Source organism: Tiliqua scincoides, chromosome 3 (assembly GCF_035046505.1).
Source record: "Tiliqua scincoides isolate rTilSci1 chromosome 3, rTilSci1.hap2, whole genome shotgun sequence".
NCBI lineage: Eukaryota > Metazoa > Chordata > Lepidosauria > Squamata > Scincidae > Tiliqua > Tiliqua scincoides.
In genome coordinates this window covers 187,886,889-187,903,693 of record NC_089823.1, presented here as the reverse complement: position 1 = coordinate 187,903,693, position 16,805 = coordinate 187,886,889, and the positions used below count along the sequence as shown (strand labels likewise).

The window sequence follows — 16,805 nt, the reverse complement described above, 5'->3', positions numbered from 1 at the left end:
CTGAAGTCAGCAGAACCTTAGCAGTAGCTAGGGGCCCTACATGAGACAAATCTCACCAGGGATTTTGACTTTGGAGGGGTTGCTTTGGCAAAGCCCCCCACCCCCATCTTCAGGTTGCCATCCCACTCTTCAGGATGTTCCCTCAGCCTCCCTCTGCCTTGCCAGCTCTCCCCTGTTTTGGCACTCCTGCCTTGACTCAGCTTGCTCCCTCTGTCTTAGCCTCTGTCTTTCAAAACTGAGTACCTGCTGTTGTAGTTATTCTCTGCTTCTTCTCTCCCTCCAACTGGCTTGAGAGGAAAGAAGAGGCAGAACAACCCAGTAGCATCCTGTACTGACTGCCCACCACCACATGGGAAGGGATAAGGAACCATGACAGTTCATTTGGCAATCCTTCTCAGCGGCTAGATTCTTGAAGCTGAGCCCCAAATTGCACATTGAACTTTGAGTCAGGTTTCAGTTCTTGGTAACTTGAAAGCTACTGTTCTAGAGCACGATGTCTAACTTACAAGGATTATATTCTGTAGCAGAACACAAACAAACCTCAGTTAAGGGAAAGGTTGACATATAAACAAATAGAGATCCAAAAACAAGAAATTACAAAGTTGATAAATTACTGGACTCAAAACTGAAGTGGGAATTTCTTTGGGGCTTTTTTTTTTTTTTGTTACATTGTGAAATACCATGCACAATGACAGAATTATATAAGATTAATAAAAACAGAACAGCATAACCTTAAATCTGTACTATAATTTTTAAAAAAGGAACAGATTTTTCTTCCTTCAGTACCATTTGCTATCTGAACACCACAATTAACATTCTCAAATGTTAAAATAAAATAATGGTTTATAAAACTTCTTTCCAGACATCCTCTATTCAAAGCATTGACTTTAATGGATTTAGCTGACTTAACTGTGGTTGCCTTATTTTTGGATCTCTGGGTTTTTCATTATTGTTAGGCAGAGGTTATCAATTTTGCAGCGATATAATGAAAGATAATTGACACCATAAGCACCAATTTTAGAACAGTTAGTTTTGCAACAGGCAGCCCCACTGGCACAGCTGGACAGCATGTCCTGCACTGTATCCAGCACAGGTTAGGAGGGGCTGGTGGTCTGCTCAGCATCAGGAAGAATTTGCCCCCTTACACCAGGTAAAGCTCCAGCCTGCCCAAAGGAGCTTCTCAGACCTGCACAAGCTGTATCACTGGTGCAAACCCAGGAAGCTCAGTGTAATGCTAGCAGGCCCAGGAAGGGGGTTAAGATGTGGCAGAGGCAGATGTCTCCCCTATTCTACCCTTCCCCACCCCAACCCACACAACTCCCCACCTCCAGAATGCTCTCCTGCCACCTTCTCTCAGTCCGTTCACCTCTCAGTGCTTTACTCACCTCCGGTGGTGGCCAAGGGTTCTGATTCAGTGCAAACAGGCGAGAACAGGCCTTCCTGCCAGCACTGCTGGCTCACGAGTAGTTGCAAATATGCTTTACAGCATGTTTGCAACACTCTAGGCCAGTGCAGTTGCTGCTGCATTGGCAGAACCAGCACTTAGGATTACACCAAGAAGAACTTTTCAATTTAGCATTTCTTTGCTTTTTTTTTTAAAGCTTTCCCAATTTTATGCATCTATTCTATATTTTGTTTATTTTACCAACAAAAGCCCAATGAAAAACAGTGCTCCATTGGACTGGAAACAACATCACTTCAACATTCAGCAAAAGACAGGCTAAAGACAATATTAAGGGGCATGGAGAGAACAGCAGTTTAATTTGAACATCTGTTCTGTACAGTATGTGTATATATCCCTCAAGAAGTTTCAATTCCCTAGGAGCACAACTGTTTCAGACACACACAGCTTACTTGTGTCAAAGATCCCATTTCCTCTGGTAGAGGAGCAGATGGGTAAGCAAACAAACTTCATACTTATAACAATACACAGGGTCCCTACATAAAGAATACTCATATGAACAGAGGACTAAATCATGCAATCTCCTGCCCCTCCCCTTTTTGAGCAGCAAGAACCACATAATAAAAATGTTCATGTGAGTGTCAAGAGTAACACATTACGTTTTGGGCACACATGCACTTGCTCCTTTGCCATGGGAAGAGGATATTCAGTCCCTAAGTGACTGAACTCTGTCTAAGATTCATCCCTTTCTCATGCATTAACTTGCATAACAGAAATTCAAGCATGCAATAGTGTTTATTAACTATGTAAATAAACATACTATCTATCAACTAACCAGGCCAATCTCTTTGTTAAGGGCAACACCCTTTTTAAGGCAAAAGTACCAAAAAATGTCTGAAGTACAGGGGCTTCCTTCCAGGGATTAAAACAGATTCCATGTTCTGCCAGAATATCCATAACCTCATAACCGAACTGCTCGCAGCAAAGTCCAACAGACTGCCAGGAGATGTGCTAACGACTACTGGCTCCAGCTCTGTTCCGAGATACAGATAGCAGCTGACACGGGCAACATCAAGAGGATGTATGACGGTATCAAGCAGGCCCTAGGTCCAACACAGAGGAAAATTGTCCCTCTGAAGTCTGCCACAGGTGAGGTCATCCAGGATCGGGCGCAGCAGATGGAATGCTGGGTGCAGCACTACTCTGAGCTATATTCCAGAGAAAATGTAGTCACTGAAGAAGCACTGAACAACATTGAGTGCCTGCCTGTGCTGGAGGAGCTTGACAGTGAACCAACCCTAGAAGAACTTCACGTGGCCCTGGACTCCCTTGCCTCTGGCAAGGTACCTGGAAAAGACAGCATCCCTGCTGAAGTCCTAAAATGCTGCAAAGAGATCATCGTCACTGAGCTGCATGAAATCCTCTGTCTCTGCTGGAGAGAAGGTGGAGTACCTCAAGACATGAGGGATGCAAACATCATCACGCTGTACAAGAACAAAGGTGACAGGGGTGACTGCAACAACTACCGCGGCATCTCTCTCCTTAGCGTTGTAGGAAAGCTGTTTGCCCGAGTTGCACTAAAGAGGCTTCAGGTACTTGCAGAGAGCGTCTATCCAGAATCGCAGTGTGGATTCCGAGCCAACAGGTCCACCACTGATATGGTATTCTCCCTTAGACAACTGCAGGAGAAATGCAGGGAACAACGACAGCCACTCTTTATAGCCTTCATAGATCTCACAAAGGCTTTCGACCTGGTCAGCAGAGACGGCCTCTTCAAGATTCTCCCCAAGATCGGATATCCACCCAGGCTCCTCAACATCATCAGATCTTTCCACAAGGACATGAAGGGCACTGTTGTCTTCGATGGCTCCACATCAGACCCTTTTGACATCCGAAGCGGAGTGAAGCAGGGCTGTGTTCTTGCGCCAACCTTGTTTGGGATTTTCTTCGCTGTCCTGCTGCAGCATGCCTTTGGAACTGCAACAGAAGGCATCTATCTCCGGACCAGATCAGACGGAAAGCTCTTCAACCTCTCCAGATTGAGAGCAAAATCCAAAGTCCAGCTGAAATGTCTGCGTGACTTCCTCTTTGCCGACGATGCAGCTGTCACTACCCACTCTGCCAAAGATCTCCATCAGCTCATGGATCGTTTTAGCAAGGCCTGCCAAGATTTTGGACTGACAATCAGTCTGAAGAAAACACAGGTCATGGTTCAGGATGTGGACTCACCTCCCTGCATTACAATCTCTGCACATGAACTGGAGGTTGTCCATGACTTTGTGTACCTTGGCTCAACGATCTCCAACACTCTTTCTCTCGATACCGAGCTAAACAAACGCATCGGTAAAGCAGCTGCCATGTTTTCCAGACTCACAAAGAGAGTCTGGTCCAACAAGAAGCTGACGGAACATACCAAGATTCAGGTCTTCAGAGCTTGCGTCCTGAGTACACTTCTGTACTGCAGCGAGTCATGGACTCTTCACTCACAACAGGAGAGGAAACTGAGCGCTTTCCACATGCGCTGCCTCTGACGCATCCTCGGCATCACCTGGCAGGACAAAGTTCCAAACAACACAGTCCTGGAACGTGCTGGAATCCCTAGCATGTATTCACTGCTGAAACAGAGACGCCTGCGTTGGCTCGGTCATGTCGTGAGAATGGATGATGGCCGGATCCCAAAGGATCTCCTCTATGGAGAACTCGTGCAAGGAAAGCGCCCTACAGGTAGAACACAACTGCGATACAAGGACATCTGCAAGAGCGATCTGAAGGCCTTAGGGATGGACCTCAACAAGTGGGAAACCCTGGCCTCTGAGCGGCCCACTTGGAGGCAGGCTGTGCAGCATGGCCTTTCCCAGTTTGAAGAGACACTTTGCCAACAGTCTGAGGCTAAGAGGCAAAGAAGGAAGGCCCATAGCCAGGGAGACAGACCAGGGACACACTGCACTTGCTCCCGGTGTGGAAGTGATTGTCACTCCCGGATTGGCCTTTTCAGCCACACTAGACGCTGTGCCAGAACCACCTTTCAGAGCGCGATACCATAGTCTTTCGAGACTGAAGGTTGCCAATACTGTATACCAGAATTCTTTCTAGAATTAGTTCAGTTAACAAGGTGAATATAACATTCTGCTGCATCTTGTTTCCAGTTCAGCTTGCCTACTTTCACTGTTCAATAATAATTACATGATTGACATAACTGGCATAAAGCTACTTTGCTGAATCAGAGAGAAGGATCCAGATGCCTTGTAGAGATCTCTGCTGTATCACCTCTTCCTACTTTTCAATATTTTGTTTGCTTTAAATACAGAAATGTTTCTTTTCAAGTACATGCCAAGGACAAAAGCTAAAAATAAGTTGAACTGAACCCTGACATACTTTTATAAGTATAAGTCAGTGGGATAAATATGTAACAGCACAGGCAGCTAGCCAGCCAAAATTATCAACTATGATCAACTGAAATCCATGGCATCTTTCTTAAATTACAAATCTATTTTTAAAAATTAAACATCTGTAAATAGCTTAAAATATAGAACCCTAGGCACATGCTAGACATATCAGAAATGAGCTACTGTGATTTAATTACAGTCCTAATACAAACAGTTTCCAGCATGAAGGTCATTTCAAACAAACCCTAACTATACTATACAGTATACTTACGTGTAATGTTTTAGCTCAGGCTATCATTTTGCAGAGGAGAAATCATTTGTGTACATGCACATATTTATCACACAATGAGGGACCCAGTAACTTCTCAGAGGGAGCTGATAGTCAGTTGTGAGGAGAGGGAGGGGAACTTTGCCAGACAATTCTCTTTCATTTGTCAACCTAGAGCTGGGATGTTTTGTTGTTCACAATAAATGGCTGTTTTTGTACACAACCTCCTTTCAGCTGGAATGATTACAAAACTTTAGCCTGACCAGCTCACAAAATTAGGTGGCAGAAACAAAAGCTTAGTGATGCTGCTGCTTTTCTAGTTCCTTCACAGTGAGGCTGCAGAACAGAGGGCAACATTTGAATACACATAGAAAAATTATACAGTTTGCAAAATTCTCACAAATACATCCAGGGTTGCAAAGCCACAATACTATAGTAGAACTTTTTCTCTCTGCAACTCCCAGAATTAAATGCAAACATGCATTCTCTGTACAATACTTGTCTAACTTCTTGGAATCGGCCTCTTAAAGAAATCTGTTAAGGCTCATCACACCCCTAGGGGGCAGTAAATGTTCTCATTACAGTACTGTACTATACAGGATTTCAATGGCTAAAGGATACAAATACAAAGTTTTATTCTACAATTTACTACAAAAGGTTCTCACAAAAAATATATATAACTGAAGCTAATAAAGTACAAAATTCAACAACAAAGTTAAAAGCACCTCTAAATTTAGGACTGCATCTTCACAAGAATCTTATTATCTGGCATATTAATATTTTTATATCATAACCAAGAACAAACCTACCTTGCTCTGAATAATGTTGGGAGACAAATAAAAAGGATTCAACACTTCTTTACATGAAGGAAGCACAAGGTAAGAGCAGCACAAGGGATCCGCAAATCACACCCTAAGCCCTTATCTTGGTGAACGGTGAAAGCACATGCCATCTGCCTTTTAGACTTTGCTCACACAAGAGGCAAACAGACTAGTATTAAGCTACACTGTACTGGGAACAGAACCTTGCTAAAAGAGGATAGTTTTGCATTGACAAATATTTTAATCGCAGGTTGCATTTCAATACTAGAAAGGGAAAATATAAGGCATACTAAGGACAAACAAGATAAGAAAAAGCCACTAAAATAGTGGGGCATTTGGGGGGGGGGGTAGAATTTCTAAGTTTTGCTACTTAAAAAAAGCTACAAGTGCATTCCTGCATCATGTGTTTCAACAAAGAAGCTGCTAAATAATAATTTTAACACAAAAAATCCCCACCAAAATGGTGTACGACAACATGTGCTTGTAACCAGATCATTAGTAGCAGTCTTGAAGCCGCCGCCACTGAATGAGTACTCAACACCACACAATAACAAGCATTCAGACAGAAACCCCCCCTACACACACACTCAGCTTCCCTGTAACAATATTATGATTTATGCAACCAAAAAATGTGATTCCCAACTGCAGACACTGTTCTCAACACAGCAACTACATCAACTTCTTTTTCATTATAAGTGGACCCTCGCCTTACATCATTAATCCATTCCAGAGATCCCACCGTATCATGAAAATAACATAACATGAATCCAATAATACATTGTTTTTTAGTATTTTGTTACAAGCCCTCATAAGTTGAAATTATGCCACAGAATGAAGCTATGGTATTCTGGTGTGGTATGGGAGTAGCTCTGCAATAAATAAAAGAGCATTGCAGAGAATTATAAAGATTGCACAGACCATTACTAAGACCCAGCTACCAATCCTGGATAACATCTTTATATCCCGCTATTTGCAGAAGTCACATAGTATTCTTAAAGATCATTCTCATCCAGCTTATAATTTTTTTGAATTGTTGCCTTCTGGCAAACGATATAGATCTATCAGGACATGAACCACACAATTTATCAATAGTTTTTATCCCAATAATCATATTGAACAATGAACTTAAAAATCATTAGGAATATGCTAACACATCTTCAAATGTTTTACTGGGTTTTATTATCTATTTATTACATCTCTGAGTGAATGTGTTATATGATCATTTGATTGTATGTTTGTTGTATAAATTTTTTTTGTCCACGTCTTGGAGTGCACTGAAATTTCGTTGTACTTGCACAATGACAATAAAGTATTCTATTCTATTTCCCTCTCTAAAAGGTTATTTTTACAATATAAACATTCATATAGAATACTAAATATTAAAACATGATAAAAACAAGTAAAGAAGATTTTAAATGCTGACGGATTCATGCTATGTGTTAGCATATAGGCTAACACATATAGATGTGTTAGCATATAGGCTGATGAGTTCTTATAGGCTGATGGGTTCTGAGCTGTCTGTGACAGATCAGGAGAGAGATCTTGGGGTGGTGGTGGACAGGTCGATGAAAGTGTCAACCCAATGTGTGGCGGCAGTGAAGAAGGCCAATTCTATGCTTGGGATCATTAGGAAAGGTATTGAGAACAAAACGGCTAATATTATAATGCCATTGTACAAATCTATGGTAAGGCCACACCTGGAGTATTGTGTCCAGTTCTGGTCGCCGCATCTCAAAAAGGACATAGTGGAAATGGAAAAGGTGCAAAAGAGAGCAACTAAGATTATTACGGGGCTGGGGCACCTTCCTTATGAGGAAAGGCTACGGCATTTGGGCCTCTTCAGCCTAGAAAAGAGACGCCTGAGGGGGAACATGATTGAGACATACAAAATTATGCAGGGGATGGACAGAGTGGATAGGGAGATGCTCTTTACACTCTCACATAATACCAGAACCAGGGGACATCCACTAAAATTGAGTGTTGGGAGAGTTAGAACAGACAAGAGAAAATATTTCTTTACTCAGCGTGTGGTTGGTCTGTGGAACTCCTTGCCACAGGATGTGGTGATGGCGTCGAGCCTGGACGCCTTTAAAAGGGGATTGGACAAGTTTCTGGAAGAAAAATCCATTACGGGGTACAAGCCATGATGCGTATGCGCAACCTCCTGATTTTAGAAATGGGCTATGTCAGAATGCCAGATGCAAGGGAGGGCACCAGGATGAGGTCTCTTGTTATCTGGTGTGCTCCCTGGGGCAATTGGTGGGCCACTGTTAGATACAGGAAGCTGGACTAGATGGGCCTATGGCCTGATCCAGTGGGGCTGTTCTTATGTTCTTATGATATTTTCATGATGCGTATTCCTACTAGTGGCAATCATAAGTCCAATGTAAAGTGCATACTTATTGTATAGTGAATCTTATTTTATTATGGAGAGACCATCTTAACATGATTTGATTGTATGCTGTGTCAGTTGTAACACGAGGGTCCACTGCTGTAACTTCCTCCCACTTGCATTATGCATGTTTTAGCAAAGTGGACCCTCAATTTAACAGACTTCAGAAACAGATGTTTTCTGCTTCATTAAAACTTGTCATATACATTTTGCACATATACGTTTCAATGCATTTGGATGTAATGGACTTTCATATTGACACCCATTCTCCCCCAATAGTCAATTAAATCCAGGGTTCACTATAGACATAATATCTGCATAACACAAAAGTGACCAGAAAATCAAAATAGTGAAATCATTTCTAATCTCTGAAACCAAGTACAATTTGCCCTGTCTCCCTCCAGGATCATATCTCTGCAATGACAGTCACCACCCTCACTATGGCAAGTGAGCTGGCACACACTGATGATGGTGGTGAGTTAGCTTTAGTTGTAATCAGTGGAAGCATCCTGGACACCTCTCCCAAGCACAACCAAATCCCGTTCTTCCCTTTTCTGTTTCAGAATGGGAGAGGGAAGCATATGACTGTTCGGGCCAAAGCACCCCAGATAAGAGTGGTCCCATACTCTTTCCTGTTCTTGCAGGAGAGAGAAGCACAAGGCAGGGGGTATCATTGGCCACACTTGGCTGAAGCATTCAAGAGCACCTTGCACAAGCACAGTCAACCACACACACACAGCCTGCTTCCCTCTATTGCTCCAGAAAATAGGCGAGGGAAGCGGAGGACAGGGAGAAGAGGGGCTGTACTCGAAGCAACTGCAATTGTGGAAAGCTATCCCTGCATATATATTCTCTCACAATTAGTACTGTGCCGGAGGACTTAAAGGAAGAGACAAAAGTAACAGTTACAATCACAAAAAGCTAATGAGAAATCTCAACTATTCCAGTGTTTTAGTACACTGACGTCTGTCCCCTGTATCCAGTATCTGCAGATCTCTACAGTCCCTCCACACCCATTAACATTATTTAGATGCTTACCACCGATGCCAAGCAAAAATGTTTCTTCGTTTTACAGGACACTATAAGCATGAAAGCTTACAGTGCTATGTGCAAACAGGCAGCCTGAATGCTTAAAGAGACTAATCAAACATTAAGACCTGTTAGCACCTAAACAATGTTATTTGGCAAGGCCCCCACAAAGATAGGGTTTCCCCATATCCCTGAGAAGGCAACATAATGTATCCCCCATAGATAACAGGGACGCCTATACTTTCAAAACAAAACAGTGAGCAGCATTAATGCCTTATTTACATAATGCCTCCGCTCCATCATCAGTTAGTACAGTGGTTACCAAACTGTGAGCCGCAACCTGATTTTTGGTGGGTTACCAAAGGATGATGGAAAGATCAGATAACTGTCTCAAGTCCTGAAGATATTTTTTAAAAATCAGATACTGTAGCTGCTAACTGCACTGTAAGGAACTGAGCTTCTGCAGTTTGCAAGCAAGTAAATATAGGGAGATAAATATCTGTGGGTCTGTCTTTCTGGTTATTATTACTTATAAAATTATTTGTCTCTAGATCTCCTTTTTCAAATCTGGTAAACCTAGGTGGGTTCAATAGAGTGCTAGTGGGTTCAACAGGGTCCTAGTGCTAAAAAGTTTGGGAACCACTGAGTTAGTGCTTTGACTGCTGTACAAACTAACAGTGCAGTTGGCTTTCAATGTATATAAATAAAATAATCACAAAATCCACTAAGTATAATTTTCATAGTCTAGTCCATGCTGACATTTCACTTGAACTTAAACATTAAGCTTCTCTAACTGCTGCTTCCAGTGTTGTGCCAACGCCGTATGGCGAAGTTGGAGTGTCCTCTCCAGTGCGTGAAGTCTGGGTAAAGTAGATATGGAAGACAGACTGTTACCAATGCAGCAAATCTCCCCTCTCCACATTTCTGAAATGGTCCAATGGAAAGGCAGAAGCCAATATGGTTGGTTCCAGCTGTGTCGCAGGAGTTGCCAGAGCATGACTGTATACAGCCGCGAAATGCCTCAGGGACTCCAGCTCCGGATTTTGCCTTGAGGTTGACTCCTGAAGCCTCTTCTATAATTGGATATAGCCACAAGGCAGTGGTGGTTTGGGATCAGAGTTTTCCTTCTCTCAGATGAGCTGCCTTCCCAGGCTAACAAGTCCCATCTACCCGGGTTTAGTCACCTCTAATGACAAGTACAGCCAAACTGAGGGCCTCTTCTTATCCCCCAGCCCCCAGGGGTTAGCTTCTCTAAAGACCTGCAAAATAGGTAGCAATTGCCTCCATTTTATGGGTGGAGATGGAGGTATGAAATGGATTAATGTCAAACCAAGAACATTCTCGGTTACCTGTCTTGGATAAAAGAACAAGGTAAAGAACGGACTTCCTTCAATTAACATGGGAAATCAAAACCAACAGATCAACATTCTCTCCATAATCCTCAAAAATCTTCAGAACTATTCCACGGTAGACCATGAATAAGCTTTAAAGATGCCCTTGTGTCACATAGCTATTTCCAATCTCATATTAAAGCACTCTGTACAAAAAAAGAAACAAAATTAGAAGAACATTCTACTTCCACAGGCAAAAGCATGGGGACAGCTAAAGAGCCTTGCAACACTGTGTGAACTTCCGCATAGATGTTTGACAAAGACTGCCAGCAGTTATTTTTTACTTTTTGTTCTAGTTCTATGAGTTGATCCTGCCTACTCTCACTTTCCTAGCCTGACTCATGTGCATAACATGTATGCTACAAGTTTCAACTCTTACAGACAGAATTGTTTTATATATCTTTGACAAATGTATCTTTGCTTCATAAGGTTACTACAAATTTGAAGCACAGATTCAGAACTTAACAGTGTTTCTTCTCTTTGGTATAAAAATACTGAATTAACAAATATAATGTTAATTATGTATATAATGTATATAATGTAAATTCAGTATTTTTCATATATAATGTTAATTATGCATATAATGTATACAATGTATATAAAATTAATTCATTTAATATATGTAATGTTAATAAATGTTAATTAATGAGACCATTGGGGACAGGTAACCATTTATTGATTTATTTCAATGTAAAACCCCTTTGTGAACTATTCAGTTGAAAAATGGTATATAGATATTCTTAATATATTTTAAGAGATACAACTCAGGGGCCATCACCATAGCTATAAGATTTCACAGGCTTCTAACTAGTTTATAAAGCCAGTTTGTGTCTAAATCATGTTGAGTTTTAACAGTACATTAACTCTTGTCCTCTGGGTACATGCACACTAGAAGTTCAGTAAGAAAGCTGATAGGACCTTTGCACAGGCTGAAAATAATGATCATACATAACACTAAGCCATGGTTTAGCACTGCAAGAATGAGCCTCAGAGCCATGGGGTCACACAAACTCTCCTTCTACAATGCACAAGAGCAGAAGATTTAAAGTTTCTTCTTCCACTTTAAAACAAGTTGCAATTGCACCATTTGATCATGGTTTGTTTTAACCTGAATGTTCACTTTTCAATTAACAAAACCCACCCCCATGCCCCATCACAAACATCTTTTGAAATCAAGAGGAGTTTCAAAAGGCGTTCATAAAACAAGACATGAGCAGAGGGTGGCAGGAAAAGATACTGCCATTCTAATCTAAACTCAGAATTCAATGGGCATTGAGATGCTACATACAGCACAGTGATAATAAGGCTACTGTACCTTACAGGGCAAGTGTAAGGATTGCTGCAATAATTTATCTTGAGCACTTTGGACAGTAAGTGCTATATAAATACAGGTCCAAACTGTTTATCTGCAGAACTCACAGATTTAACTCACTGTGGATTCAAAATCAGCAGTGGAGGGCTGGACCTGAGTTTCCTGACTCAGAGATGTTCTCCAGTCCTATCTGGAGTTACTCTGAGGAAAGGTACTCTGAGGCATGGTCAGGCCATGCATGGCACCTGGGCTTCAGAATACTTCCAGACACAACTGGAGAACATCTCCAGTCACATCTGGAGGTCATATTGAACCAACCCGCAGATTCATTTATCTGTGGGTTTTGGTATCTTCAGGGAATCTGGGCACAGATCCCCCACAGATACCAAGGTCAAACTGTACTACAGACACTCCCTGAGTTACAGAAGGGTGCACTAGCGCTTTTGAGCAAGTGCAGTATATTCTTTACTGGTGCTTCCACACAGGCACCACAGCACTAGGCTGGCAAGAAGCAAGGAAGTCATGCTTTTCTGCCTTCTGGAGGTCTTACAAGGCCTCATGAGGGTCGGGGAGCCCATATGCATCCTCCTGGCCCTCAGAAGGGCCTCCAGACCCGACTGGAGCACAGCTCTGGCCGAATTTGGAGGACTACAGGTGGCCCACCTTATGGGTCCAGAACTCATGGGTATTCAAATCCATAGTACTAACATATCCAGCAGATATGAAGGGCTGCTTGTATCAGTATTTTATAAGTTTTATCCTACCTTCCACTCTACCCTATTTGTTTGTTCCCATTTGTTTACATCCTCTTCTGTGCACTGTTAACGGCTGATTATGCTCATGAGAACAAACAAGGAACCTATCGTTTTTACTTGCCAGAACCTGGTAGTTGCTGCACAAATAATTAGAGATTTCAGTCTCATGGTCGACTAAGCAAACGTTCAGCTGGATGTAAAAAGGAAGTTCAATTACTGACAGCAGTGTTGCCATGTGCAGTAGATAAGTAGCACATTGTAACATAACTGGTCATTACTAATCTACCTCAGATGCAAACAGACTTGAGCTTACAATGAAAAGATCTGCCTGACATACAATTGTTAAGTATAAAAATAAGTAGACATAGTACTTCAAGGAGAGAAATACATAGCACAAGATAATAAATTACCAGAGTTGCTTAACTAAGGCTGAAATCAATATTAGAATATTCTCTAATTTGGTAACTTCTGCAATTTCATACTCTGCAAATTCAAAATGAATGGTTACAACTACAAACTTCACATTGCCCAAATCATGTAAATCCTCCAAGCCAGGGGTGTCCAAAGTTTTTGGCAGGAGGGCCACATGGTCTCTGTGACACTCTGTCAGGGGCCAGGGGAAAAAAAGAATTAATTTACATTTAAAATTTGAATAAATTTACATAAGTTTACATAAATGAATATATTAAAGATGAACATATGAATGAATGAAGGTCTTGCAATAGCTCAAGGCCTATAAAAGGCCTTGCATAAAGCAAGGCTGGCCTTTCCTTTGCTGCTGCTACTGCATCACAGACGTGAAACAGCAAGCAGTGGTGGGAACCCTCATCCCACAGCTCACATGAGAGGTCAAACAGTCGCCCTCACGTTGACAGCAGTTGCATTGGGCCAGTGCAGACTCCAACAAATCTCTGGAGGGCCAGAGGCTCATTGGAGACTGGGGGCTCCCTGAGGGCCACATTGAGGGGCCTTGAGGGCCTCAAGTGGCCCCAGGGCCGGGGTTTGGGCACCCCTGCTCCAAGTCAAGACCTGAAATGAATGATAGGATCAGGCACTCCCTCCTCCTCCTCCTCATGCATGTTGATCTCACTTTGAGTTTATATTTTAACACCTACCACATAGTTTACCATGACATCCAAATCAGAAAACATACTGCTTGTTTCCAATCCTCCAAATTTTGTTTGTAATCTACCATTATTTTAAGTGAGAGTATGAGAATGAGAGTATTTTTAGTGAGAGTATGACTCGCTTTTCAGGGTTATCTTGCCTTTGTTTGCTTAATCTTATGCACTCAAAACAGAGAAATATACTAAGTATTTCTGAACCATAGGGCTCAAGGCCCAGAACCTACATCTTTCCCTCAAGAGAAAGATATTATATATTACTTCATGCAGTTCTACTGAAAGTGACAAAGGTACAATTTTTAAAAATTAAACTGTATTAATATTACAATACAATGCGTATAACTATTAAGCTACCAATTCTCACACTCAAGTGCTGACTTTAAGGGTCAAACTAGAAATGTAGCTAATTGTGTTTTAAAGGAGTGTGTTTAATCTTGATTGTGCCTCCAGACAACAAACAGTTGTACTGAAGGAAAACAGCAGCTCTCAGAGGCAGGACTGCCAGAGGAGAAATGATACTGGGAGAAAGGGTTAAACCCTCCCTACTGCTCATTGCAGTTCAAATCTGACTCAGCCACACCTCCTAGCCTCCCACAACAGCTACTTTTATTTAAGAGGTGGAAGCATGTCTTTTAAAATGCAACTAGCTATATCTCTGAAGTACAGGTAGGCTCACATTCCATTATTCATTGGTCCGACCCACCTGGACCCTCCGGAGGCAAGGGGCACTGCACTTTCCAGCCCTCATGCCTTCTAAGGCCTCTGGGAGGCCTCAGAAGACCAATTCTGGTTTTTCATAAAAATCGGAAGAGATGTATCAAGGCCTTAAAAGGCCTTCAGAAGGTGGGGGAGGCCGCGCATGGTGTCCACGGCCCCCAGAACAGTGGAGGATTATAGGGCCCCAAAACCCGCACATTTCATTATCCGTGTGCATCCTGATCTGCAGGAGATCTGGGAACAGAAGCCCCATGGATAAAGGGAACAGCCCTGTATACTGATTCAAGTGGCAGCTTATTTTTCTTGTTTTTGACATTTTTTGAGACCTTACTGCCTATATATAGACAGACAGTCCTGGGAACCATTTAGGGCCATTCAGAGATGTGAAAATACACATTCTTGGTACTGTCACACTATTTCAATCACATTTTTACACCATTTAATTATTTTAAGGTCAATTTATTGGAAATGGCTCATAGATATATTAAGGGAAATCAATACATAGACATGATTTCCAAACTAGTAATGTTATATTTGTTTCAGTACTTAATACAATAAGGGTGCAATCCTGAAGAGCCCTTTGGAGAGCATAGATTCCTTGAGCCAGCCCAGAGTGTCACAAATGTGCCATAATTGTCGTAAATGTGTTGTAAATGTGCTCATAGTCAGCTGAGCTGACTAAAAGTGTGGTAAATGTGCTTATAGTCAGCTGAGCCAGTACACAGAGTGTGCTCACTAAGGGAGGCAGAATCCATGCCCTGCACTGCCAAAATTGGATAAGTCTGTGCTGGCTGAAGGCAGCTGGTGTGGGGGTTAGAGAGGGTGGCACAAGGGCAGAACAGGGGCATTTGGGGGCAGGGAGCAGGCTGGTGAGCAGATCAGGTTCAGGAGAAGGGTGGAACAAGCCTAGACAACTTACGCTGGATCCTAACCCCCCCCCCCCAGCCTGCCCAGCATTACACCAGGCTGCCTGGATTCACGCCAGCGATTTCACTGGCACAGACTGGAGTAGCCCCATAGGGGTGGCTGGCATACTACAAAGGGTAAGGGGATAAATATTCCCTTACTCCAAGTTGCGCAGCTGCCACCCCCTAACCTGCACTGGATATGTTACAGGTCAGTTGGCCTGCCTATTCATGATGGATTCTACTTTTTCTAGTCACTGAAAGCACTCATACACATGGCAATGACATATACATGATAGTGAGGGTAAAATAGAACAGAGAAATGAAAATGGATCTCCTTCCCATTCTTCATTCCACACCCATGTACTACACCATCAGATTCTACTGTCTGCCTATCCCATGTACCTGGAGAACAACAGCACCCTTAGCTTACCACAATCATGACTGGTTCTGAGATGCCTTGGTCCTGCAGTACAAGAATGCACTTTCCTTTTCATTCCAAAGAAAAGTAAATAGAATGCCGGCAGACCTCGGGACAAATAAATTATATTTCTCACATATTACCAAACCTGTAAATTCAAACTGGGAGAAGCAGAGCAAAAAAGTTCTTTTTTTGTTTGCAGTGTTATCTGAGAAAGAGGAAAACCTGAAAAACAAATCTAAACTATGACCTTACTTTAACCAACATGCACAGTTTAAATTTATGAAGACACTGATCACTGGATCCATAAGCTTGCATTTCTATTAAAACATTAGACACAGGCTAATTAATCAGTATCAACTGGTAATGCATGCTGTTTCATGTCCCTTATGTTGACACATTTTGCATTACTGCAAAAACAAATAAGCCAGATGTCATTTCTGGAATACCTAAAACTCAGCTGCTACATCATCATCTAGTTTAATTATTTGCAGTTCCAAGAACTGTTGAAATACCACAAACATGAACAGGACACATTAAGTCACTTGGTCCATGCATGTCTACTGAAGGATTGCTACATGTTGCAACACAACACTTCCAACAGATGTTCTTAAAAGTCTGAATGGAAAAAGAAACATGTGCGTTCACACTCTTTTTCAATTTGGCAGCTTGTAGGTTATCAGCCACACCCTGACATGCCAAGGCCACCTAAGTTTAAGTAAAGTGAGAGAGAACGTCAGCCGAATCCCTGTCTAAGGTTTGCCTGAAATATCTGATGTGCTGCCAAGCCAACTGCCTCAATCTGTACACAACCCTGCCCCCTCCTCCTCCACTAGATTTCACAGTTGTGTAATAAAATAATGTGAAGAACAAACTATCAGT

The 16,805-nt window shown here is 42.1% G+C and overlaps 1 protein-coding gene across 1 annotated transcript in view; it reads right to left on the bottom strand.

Moving 5' to 3' along the window:
• NT5C2 (5'-nucleotidase, cytosolic II) overlaps positions 1-16,805 on the bottom strand; it is an 89,223-nt gene that overhangs the window by 70,483 nt on the left and 1,935 nt on the right. The window lies entirely within an intron of this gene.